The sequence below is a fragment of the Haemorhous mexicanus genome, chromosome 1 (genome assembly GCF_027477595.1).
Source record: "Haemorhous mexicanus isolate bHaeMex1 chromosome 1, bHaeMex1.pri, whole genome shotgun sequence".
NCBI classification, from domain to species: Eukaryota; Metazoa; Chordata; class Aves; order Passeriformes; family Fringillidae; genus Haemorhous; species Haemorhous mexicanus.
The window spans coordinates 13,008,934-13,018,508 of record NC_082341.1 but is presented as its reverse complement, the minus strand read 5'-3'; the positions used below and the strand labels follow the sequence as shown (position 1 = coordinate 13,018,508).

The 9,575-nt window shown below is 37.5% G+C and overlaps 1 long non-coding RNA gene across 1 annotated transcript; it reads left to right on the top strand.

Moving 5' to 3' along the window:
* The first annotated feature begins 7,615 nt into the window (after positions 1-7,615).
* On the top strand, positions 7,616-9,175 carry LOC132339459 (uncharacterized). The gene is made up of 2 exons (XR_009489651.1): positions 7,616-7,703; positions 9,136-9,175. It is a non-coding gene; the product is annotated as an uncharacterized LOC132339459 (long non-coding RNA).
* The last annotated feature ends 400 nt before the right edge of the window (positions 9,176-9,575 follow it).

The window sequence follows — 9,575 nt, the reverse complement described above, 5'->3', positions numbered from 1 at the left end:
ACGAGCTCCCCAGGCAGCCTCCCCAGCAGTGCTTGCTGCACTTGTGCACTTGCACAGCTCTGTGTGCAGCAGGTCTGGCTGAGCGATGCATGCAGCCTCACTGCAGGTAGGTTCTGTGTGGTTCACCCTTTCAGTGAGTTCATGGCAACTGTCATTAACCAATTTTCCTAGGAAAGGAAGGGGGAGAATTTGTCTTTTTCTGAAACTTTTTTGATCCTGATGTTTCCCGGCTGCTGGCAGTAAACTGCAGGAAATATGGGACAATCCTTGGAAGAGAACAAGAGGTGACTGAACGTGCAGCCATGCAGCTAAGGCAGCAAATGGGCATTCCAGCAGCTTGGATAATGATTATTTATGGTGTGGCTATGTCTAAAATGACCTGGGTGTTTTCCAAATACAAGGGAAAAAACCATCCTTGCACCCAAGAACTGGAGAATAAGAAACCAGAGAGACACATAGTGAAGGCTGATTGAGGACAGCCTCAGCAAAGAAACAAGGTACTAAGGCTGAACACAGACATAACTAATTTTCTTAAGTTTGTTGCTTTGTTTAATGTCAATACTTGCAAGCATACTAATATCAGTACTATTTCTATTAAAATCCTGTCTCTTTCACAAGTATTTTCACTGTTTTCATTCTCTCCACAACCAAGATCCCTTATGTTCTCAATTTTACCAGGTCAAAAATTGTTTTGGTAAATAGGCAAAAAGTGAGGCATATACCCCTGAGTTATAAAGAGGTAACAATCTGTGGTTTTAGGGGCTGGGGCAAATTACAGCCACACAGGATTAAAAAGTGAATAAATCTTGTGCAGCAGAAGTTTACCCCATGCTCTCCATCCTGTTGACTGGAGACAGTCTTTAAAATATAAGGTTAAACTGAAAATGTTATCACAGCATGAGGTTGTGGAAAGTTTGAAATTCTATGTTTGTTTTGCCTGGTGCCCTAGGGACTACAAGACAATACAGCCATCAAGTGTTCAGCAGAGTCAAAATATAGAAATTAAAATATCCTTTGTGATAGGGGAGTGGAGAAATATAATGAATTGGAATGCCTGGTGAGTTATTGCCAGCTGAAGTCTGTGAGAAATGTCACTGATGCCATTTCTAAAACCTTATGAAACAGTCACATGGATTATTTTGGTCAGAGCTGGATTCTCTAGATAAATACTTGGATTAAATTATTGGTTTTTCTAGCTCTGGGCAACAGTGTAAAGGTGCCTTAAAAACAATCAGGGAATGTTTTTCACAGAAGTACAATTGTAACTTTACAGTCACATGGTTCTAAATCAGATTCACTGCTGGAGCCAACAAGGAAGGCAGCACAGGGCCAGCCCTGGGTGAACAGGGATGCTCAGTGTGTGCTCAGTGGGGCAAAGGCAGTCAGCACATGGAGTGGGGAGCTGCTCCTGAAAGCAAAGGACTGGCTTGGTCTTGCCTCTTGGAAGTTGGTATCTAACCTGCTGTCTGGCAGAGGAGTCTCTCTTTCTTTCCAGTTTCTTGGTTTCCAGTGCTTTCCTGGGGACAGCTGACCTGTTTTTAATAAGTGGAGATACAGCCAAACCTGTTCTTCCAAACTCAGCCCTAAGGACCTTTTCAGACATTTCCTTAGGTGCCAAAGTTGTTTCAGACAGCCAGGAACTCTCCATTACAAGAGAGTTGCTTATGGGTTTTGAGAGGTATAAGTTTGTTTTACTTTCCTAAATTCTGCCAATCTCAATCTTTAGGGCTCTGGATCTCAGTCTGGACTCTGGCTGCAGAGTGACTTTGTGCCAGAATAACTTCTACATCAGGTGTCTTGCATTTCTCTTTATGTTTAATGGTTAAAATTCCTGTTGGACTCAAAACTGATGAGTAGAATAGAGCACAGACTTGTAAGTTGAACAGGACTGTAAGGAAGGAGCAGGTCAAGAAGGCAGTTTAGAGGAGAGGAAGGGAGCTAGTGATGTTGGACAGCATGAGCTGAGCTTCTGAAGAACCCTGAAAGTTGTACTTTGGGGCTTGTGTGTATAGTTTTCAGGGAAAAAGCAGAGGAGATTGAAGGCTAAGACTTTAATCTATATATTTGGGGTGTCAGATTTATTTTCTCAGCCTTTTTATCTGAGATAGAGATAACAACCACAAAGTTTCTGAATATAATTTGCATGTCACAGAATAAGATTAGCCAAAAGAATGAGAAAATACAATAGGAAAACGGAATGGCATGACTTCCTGGAGGAGTATGGGCTGTGGTTCATTTGGATTTGACCCCTATAATGGCTCATCACCGAGCATGTTTCTCAATTCATGCAACTCCTCCCTAAATAAGAGATGCCTAAATCAATTGGTGAAAGCTTTGCAGAACAGCATGAAACAAAGTCACTTTAATTTAAAACTGCTTCCAGATTTCAGGTGTGAGTCTCAACACTTTATCCTTTCTTCAAGCAAACAAGATACTGCCCCAGGACTGTGCAGCCCAGTCTGGTTAATGTCATGACAAAAAAAAAGGAGAACATATTCTGAACTTTTCCTACATCTTTCCAAAACTGTTGGCCACATCTAAGCACTGATATATATATTATTGAACATCTGGGTGAGGTTTAAAATGTGTTTGCAAACAAACTCCTGACAGTTTTCAGGTAAAGGCCTTCTTGCAGCTCTCTGAAAATATTTCTTCAGGTGTAAATTTTCTAAACAGATCAGGAGATCTGTCTGCAGAAAGTTGCTGTGCAGTGTGTCAGCCTGGTGGTCTGAGGTGCTGAGCAGGTGGTGGACTGAATTCAGAGCTGTGATGGTGCAAGAATGAGACCTTAGCTGCTTCTCACATTGGATGGAGTTTTCAAATGACAGTTTGAAATTTACAGATGTAAATTTCATCTGGGAGTCCCTAATATCCTGGAATGAGACTAATGTTTAAAGACTGAGAAGTGGCCACAGTAAGACCAGAAAATATTTGTACACAAGGAACCTTTCTAAAATAACAGAGTGCTTATATTTCTTTTTAAACTCAAAAGATAAAATCATCCACCACTGAAATGCAAAAGAGTTACAGCTATTTCTGCAGGACCTTAATGCCATGCATTTACAGCAACAACATATTAGCTATTTTCCTATTTGAGAAAATTGACAGTAAAAGAAGTGCTCTTTTGTGACTGCTGAAAAATGATGGGAAGATTTGGGCTTCTTAATTAGCACATCTTAAGGACTGAGCTATTATGTACTGGATTTTCAATATGTCAAGGTGATTATGTAAAATTATTTGAAAATATAAATAATTTTTATGTTACTCGATACAACATAAGTTGCTGCTGATAATGTAAGTGGTGATTTCAAGAGAAGCACCTTGGTTTCCTGAGGTGCAAAGAAAATGAAAATTTGTATTTTCCAAGAACTAAGTACACAGTGATTTGCCTATACTGCAAATATAGGTAAGGAAGTATTTGCAGTTTCTCATATACTACTGTTTGATTGCTAATTGTAGCATAAGTTTGCATTTACCTTTTTCTGATTATCTAGGAAAATAACATTAGAATTTTAGAAAATATGCTTGTTTTCAGCCTGGCATATTTAGTAATTCTGAGGAAAAAACTATACTCATAGGTGATATTGATTGAAGTTGGAAATATCTTAAAATGTCTTTCAGCTGTTAGAAATGGCTTTGGACATTAAGTGAATACCAATCAATTGAAACTCTCTAAGACTGTTAATAGCTAAAGTATTAAGTATGATTCAACAGCTGCCTAGGATATTTTTACGAAGGATTTAGAAAAGTTGATGTTGTATAGTTGTAAAGTCTTATGCCATAATACATTCAATAGGAAAAATTTGCAACCAGAAAATGATTTTTTTTGCATAATAATGTGACTCAACTGAATACACCTTAGGAAAAAGGGGATGTTGTTCAGTGTTATATATTAATTCTTTATCTGCTTTCTCACTCTGATTTCAGCACACAGAAATACCTTAATATCTTCCTCTAAAAAAAATAGTGACTTTATAGAAAATATTAAACATTGCTGAAAGCTGAGTGTTATTGTATGAGAACTGTCAAAATTTTCATTCTATTAGTTGTCAATGCTTCAGTATCTTGAATTAGAAAATGGTGAAATATTCTAGCACTGATCTCACTTCTTTCAGTTTCTTAATGTGTAGGAGTCATTATATCCATTCTTACCTCAAGTGAATAGTGAAAATATTATTCTACACAATTTGGAGAGTCTGCAGTAACCTCCTAAATGCTATTCTGATATGGCTGAGGTACAAATTAAAATTAATCAGTTTTGCTTGTTAAAGGCTTTATAAATTTTATATAAATATAAAATTAAAGGCTTAGAAAGAATTTAGAAGACACTTGAGTGCATTATATTGGTACTGAGTACCACTTGATGTATGAAATAATTTATACTGGTTGAAGAACTTTTTCCCCCCCAGCTTGGCTTCGTGGGCTAATACAGCTGTCACAGCTGCATAAAACAGCCTTAAAAACATCCAGTGTTGCAAGGTATTCTCAGTAAATTAACTTTTCTCTCAGTAACATAGACATTACTTAAACACAAAGGCAAATTGAAAGATAGCTGTGATTCCAATGACATGAACCAGCTTTGGGATTTAACCAATCAAAATCAACTCTGCTGACCTTTAATTGAAAAGAATGTTTTTTATTTGTTAAGAAGGTGTCTTTTGTAAAACCTGTAGAGTGTTGTAATCATATAAAGAAACTGAGAAGCTCTTTTTGTATTTCTTTCTATGTGTTGGTGAATGGACATTACTAGAAAAAGAATTGAAGTGTTGTTGGGTCAAATATTGACAAGGCAACAGAAAATAAACTGTTTAAATTTGCTCTTTATCTGGAATAATGTTTAGAAGAGGGGTCATTTGCTATAATGAAAGAACATAGAAAAAATTACTTTTATTTGGAAAATATTGTAATGAAGAGATGAGCTATATCCTACTTACCTGGCTAAACATTTCATTGATTTTATAGCTAAAATACTTTCCTAGTGTCCCATTGGGTTTTTTTTTTTATTTCAACCAGACTTCATTATTTTGGAGATAGTTCCATTGTTTCCCTCAGTTTCAGACCTCACATGAAGTTATTACACAAGCTGCATATGTGGAACAGTTTTATTTGCCAAGGCTGTCTACCTTGAGTGTTGCTGTTTTGTGAGTACTGATTTCACTCATAAAAGGAGGAAAAGGCAAATTCAAGGAAAACTTTGTTTTCCAAAGTGGCCACGGAGATGTAGCTGTGAAACTGAAGGCACAGACTTAACCTCTGAGAGATGGATCTTAAAAGGGTTTTGTTTTGTTTAATTTATTGTATATGGGTCATAGGTATTGTTGTCGGATGATTTTATAAAAATACCCTGAACTTCATAAATATAGAGAGGTTTATAGAGCCTCTTTAGCATAACTGAACACTGATGACACTGAAAAAATCCCATTGAAAGTGTCAGAGTGGTCTGAGTGTTGGACTGAGCTAAAGACAGAAGGGAAAAAAAAGATTTTCCCGAAGGGAAAAAAAAGATTTTCCCAAGTACCATTGCTAAAGACTTGTCTGGTCCTGCCATGGGAGCACAGAGCAAACAGCTCTCACCTGCTGTGAGCTGAGCTGCAGCAACTGGAGCAGAGGGACAAGGACAGCACTGGCTGGGTGTGTTTGCAGTCAGCCTGGGCCACACTCAGCTCTAGCACAGCCCTGCAGTGCCAGGTGCCAGGTCAGCATTTGCAGCCTGCTCTCCCCAGCAGAAGCACACAAGTTCCCTTGGGGCTGGCTCCCTTTTCCCTTTCCTGGGACTGCAGGTGGTGGAATGCACAGATGTGCCCTTCCTGTGGCTGAGGAATCAAAAGGGAGGTTGCTGGCTCTGTCCCCCACCACCTGAGCTCTGGCCCTCTCCCAGCCCTCCTGGAGATTCTGGGAGCCCAGGGGAGAGGTGACATGTGACCCTGACAGCACAGTCTGAAGGCAGGGAGCACAATTCCTTATAACACATTAATTATGCTGAGAACCATACCTGTGCAGAAACCATTCTGCTGGGAAATCAGCATGTGACTGTGGGAAGTCCAGAAACAGACAGATTTATACTCCACATGGTAAAATTGTAGATTTCTGCAAAATGGGCTGTGGTTTTCTGCATGGACTTGGAACATTGCCAGAGAGACCAAAGTGAAGATTTTTGTGTACAGAATGACTGCTTTTTCTCCCCACCTGGAGGTGAGCAAGCAGGAGTAATGGGTGGGAAATGCTCTTGATAACTCAACAGTATTTTTTTTTTTAATTTTTTTTTTAGTTTTTAGTCTGCCAGTTCTGCTGCTATCTGTCTGATAAAAGGTAATAAGCCTTGTGAATGGTTAAAGGATAAATTCTTACCTCTGTAGCAAAAGTACTGCCAGCAATCATCTAATACATTATATAGCTCTATCAATGACTGACTGTGTAGTTAAGTAGTTCCAACTGTGTGAAAGAAAAAAGAACTCTAAATAGCAGAATATTGCAGATTATGCTTTTGGTTATGAAAACCTCCACTACTAGGATATCTGTCTAGTTATCTCTAAGTGACTGAACTGAATAATACATTTGGCTGTTAAAATCTCTTTTTTAGGATAATATTTTTCTTAACTGGTTTTGATCCTGAAAGACTTAGGTTGTCTAAAGAGATATTATGAACGTTCCTAGGCAAAATGGATGCTTAATTTTACTTGGTTACTCAATGTTATATATTTTGAGTATTGTTAAATATTTATATAAATATGAAATGATGAAAAAACCCCATAAATCAAAATATTCAATTCACTGAAATTTTGAAAGCTAGAGGTATTATTTTTCTGGGCTGCTTTCCAGCCTTTGGAACAGGATAGTGCATCTGTGTGCACAGCTGCCCATGTGACATTCTGGCTTCCATTCCTCTGTGCTCTTCAATACCAGTATAATGGGGGTTCATTTGATAATAATCTAGAACCATTTTTTACATTGGGATGAATTACCACAATACATCATTATGGCTTTCACTTCATTCATTGTTTCAAACTTCAGGGAGTTTTGTCTAGAAGGGCTTTCTCTGAGTGTTTATAAACAAACCAAATGAAAGGAATTCAAATCTAGAAGAGAAGGCATCTAAGCAGATAGTATTAAATCCAATTGATTTTAGATTTCTGTGGCTTCTGGAGTACTATGGAGAACTTTAAAGGTTCTGTGGTGTAAAAATATCCCAAAGGGTAAAAACACTGCTCAGAAAACTTGCTACAGTCACCCTTCATATTGAAACATCATGATTACTGAAGGGGACAGTGTTTTTTGGGATTTGACATTTTAAAGAGGTTGTTAGGTGTAAGTAATTTAAGAAAGAATTCAAATTTTTCACAGGCAGTTGTCTATCAATAAGGAGAAAGCAGGGAGGATTGTATGCCAGAGTGAGAAATAGCAGGGAAGCAGATGTTTGCAGCAAGGCTTGGGGTGGCTCAGCCAGTCCCTAGCACAGCACAGCTCAGGTACTGGGCTTTGTGATCAGCTCTGATGAGATTCCATCCTCACCTTTTGTACACTTCATATTTTGGGAGCTCTTTCTGTCTCACCTGGTACTGCTGAGCCTCTTCCACCCACTCTGGAGGGAGTGGCACAGACACAGCAACTGGGAGTGCTTTTAGCAGCCAAACATACCTGCAGCTCCCTGCTAGATGGAACTTAGAGGAAGGAGTGAAGAGCATGGGGTGTTGAATCCCCAGAAGGTAGGCAGGTGTTTACAGATGTTTAACAGATATGCCAGATGAAAAGATTTTCTAAAGTAAACCTTCACTCCTGATTAAGGATATCCTCAGGTACAGATATTAAATTTTTGAAATATTTTCCCATGCCATTCTTATTGATGACTTTGTTAGAAACTTTCTTAAATGAAAAAAATATTTTGTGCAAGGACTCTGGTAGGATCTGTAGTAAACTCTCTGTTTCACTATATCAAAGAGTATCTCTTTTTATGTCATACAGATAATGTATGACATGAATAATGAAGTGTAAGGACTTGAAGCTTTCTCTGCTCATTGCTTGAGTGTGGGCAAAAAGCAAGAGTACAGCTGATGAAATTGTATTAGATAAAATGGAATTTTTTTAAGAAAATCTTTCATATCTGTATGGTTTAAAAATCTCTGTTTCTGAGGATGGAAGCACCTCCATGAACCAAATATGTAATTTTGTAGCTATTTTTATTGTTTCTATTCTTCTATGTAACAGTGAAATTTTTTGGCAGAAAACCTCTGTACAACGCCACTCCTCATGTTTCATAATTCCATTGGTGCATGTTTACATTAAAATTTTTCAATGGGATTATAAAGTAACAAGAATTACTGTTGAAGCAAAAAAAAAATGGCTTGGACAGCTCCCCTCATGCTTTGAGCCAGCCATTTTAACAGTTAACCCTTTCCTCAAAACCCTGTAAAGATTTCATACTTTTGTAAAAAGTATTTTCACATAAACACACAGACTATTGATTGCTCAAGAAATTATGGCAAACCAAATTGAGTGAATTTTATGAAGTTTTAAAGTTGATGAACTTGTGGAAGGCTAAAAGAGCAGATTAGTTGGCTGACTGAAAATTGAGCTTAGAACTGAAAATTAAGCATTCAGTCACCTGGAGAAGCATGTCACTGAAAAGAAATGGTTGAATAGGCTGTAGTTTGGTTTGCTGCCTAAAGTTTGTCAAATGTATAAGCCACAGTAAAATTTTTTTGAAATTATTTATGGTCCTTTTTTTGCTGAAGACCATATGCTGCTTAGCCTTGCACAGGTTGCAATTGTCATTCTGCTGTGTTTAGCCTATCTACATAAAGGGGAAATCTAGAGTGGAATTTTTTATAAGTTTCTGAAAAATTGGTTTATAGGATGGACTTGGAAATTGAGAAGATAATTTCATAACAGAAACAGTATAAAAAATTAAATTAGCTTTTAAAAGACAGTGGCTTCCCTTAGAAGCAGTGTAGCAAAACACTGAAAAAGTGTAATTTTGTAGTTTTGAAGCTATATCATTTGTCTCTGACTTGTCTTTGACTTTGAATGCAAGAGATAGAATATGGCAAAAGTCATCTTTCTTCCCAAGTAATTGTCATTCTTCTCTTCTTCCCCCTCCTCACACTTCTCATTTTTTATTTTTATTTTTCTATTGTTTAGATTTTAAAAGGAAATAAAGATGGAAATCAACAAAGAAAAAGGGAGAAGCCAGAAGAAAAAACACACATGATATTGGACATTTCAAGCAAGACTGATACAGATTTTCAAAGTTAAGTTTATCTGATTAAATGATTTTCCACCACAAAATTTAAAAGAGAACACTCTAAAAAAGAAAATCTCTCATGAAAAATGCTGAAAGTTTTAAATAATTTATAGTGTTCAGTTATGCTTGTTCTGTGAAATGTGGATCTTGAACAAAGTTACCCAACAGATCTAGAAATAGCTATCAGATACTAATGTCTCGGCCCAGTTGAAGCCAATGACAGAAATACCATTTCCTTCAGGCTGGGATTTCTCCCCATAATATCACATTTAAAGAAGTGATCAAAGTTTTATCAGTGCATATTCTCTGACTCGATGCAGGCAGTGGTTCCTCCCTC